The sequence below is a fragment of the Empidonax traillii genome, unplaced genomic scaffold, assembly GCF_003031625.1.
Source record: "Empidonax traillii isolate 1590-97213 ecotype Southwest subspecies unplaced genomic scaffold, ASM303162v1 scaffold514:size563947, whole genome shotgun sequence".
Taxonomy (NCBI): domain Eukaryota; kingdom Metazoa; phylum Chordata; class Aves; order Passeriformes; family Tyrannidae; genus Empidonax; species Empidonax traillii.
The window spans coordinates 148,386-150,082 of NW_020955707.1; positions in this window are offsets into that span (position 1 = coordinate 148,386).

The following is a 1,697-nucleotide window of genomic DNA, read 5'->3' on the forward strand; positions in this document are numbered from 1 at the left end:
TAACAATTAAGAGCAATCTGGATCTGGCTCCAAAATTAAATTATTACCATCCTTACTGAAAATGGAGATAAAATACCATCCTTAGAGCTAAGGGCAAGGAAGCTACTGAAATGCAAAGCAGAAATTCCTCTAGCAAACTATTGCTTATTCAATAAATACATATTCTTGTAGACTATCCTTTTTTATGCATACTGCTGTAAGAGCTCTGCGGTCAGGCCAGCCATGAACTACACAGAGCTGACATATGGGAAGCCCAGCACAGCAATTGCAAAATTAGTATTATGATTTCTCCCGTGCATCTGTCCTCATTAATTAGTTTGTGAGGCCTCCAACAAGACCTTCTTAGCGTTGGCCTGAAGTTCCTTAGGACGTGAAACTTCTTCTTCCAACATCTTTTGGGATGCTCCATGTCAGTGTAATACAAAGAGAAAAATAACAACAAATTATCCTGAGTTTTCCATCCCCTTTCTATCAGATTTCACTTCTCTGAACCACTATTAGACACTCTTTTTTATATTATTATTATTATTATTATTATTATTATTATTATTATTATTATTATCCTTCTTTACACCATTTAAAGTCTGGAAATTATTCTGTTATTTTTTCTGATTGATGGAACACAGGTCTCTTTTTCCACGAATTCCTGATCACTGACTTTGAAAGTTACTTCTATATATCATTGAAGTCCATTATAACTTCTAGCAAGATATCTGCAGATGACATCAATCCAGCACCAAGATCAGTCTCTAATTCTCCTTGATTTCGATGGTGAGAGAGTTCCATGATACAGATGTGACTCTCTGTCACATTTTACTGATGTCACTCCAATAATTTCACTGGGACTCCCCAGATTTACACTTGTACCAGAAGCAGAGAACAATCAGTAAACTGGTTATTGGTAGAAGAGACTCTTTCTTTGCCACATATCCTTAGAGGAGATGGAATAGATTGGGCACTTCTATTTGCTAAGCTTTCTTGTCACTAGGAGAAATGTAGCAACATTTAAGCTGCTGCTCTGACCAACTGAGTATCCCATAATACTACTATAGAAGCAACTTTAGAACAAATACTTTTGAGTCCTCGAATGCAACTGGAACTTCTTTCTTTGGAGTTTTTGCCTGCTTTCTGAAAGTATTTGAAACTATTCATTAGAACACACATTTTTTATCCTTATTGCTCTCAATTAACACACTCAATAAAACACTAAATATAGCTGTCTGTTACATATGCAGCTACAGTAAAAGGCATCTGCTTTTCAACTTTTTAAGGTACTTGTCCTTCCAGCTTATACCTCAAAAGAGACCTGAGGCAGGAATGTACTGCAGTATAAATATGTGCCTTGGAGCACGCTATTCTTTAGTAAATGTATGTTGTAATGAGATAACACTGCACCTCTAGTAGTTTACCTGAAGATCTACAGTTATCTCATTACGAAGTCTGTTCAGTCAAGTTTTATTGATTAATTCAGGTTTTTTTTTTAATTTACAAATTTTCACTATGACTCAGTTGTACAAAATGAACAAATAGATGTTCAGTGCCAGTTGATTGATTGGTGTTATTTCAGTACAAGTGCCAACATTTCCACTAACTTTCATGAGAATAGCATATATGCTGAGATATTTTTGAAAGAACTGTTTTACTCTTTTATGATTTCATACTCAATCTAATCTATATGCACTAAGATATGAAGCATT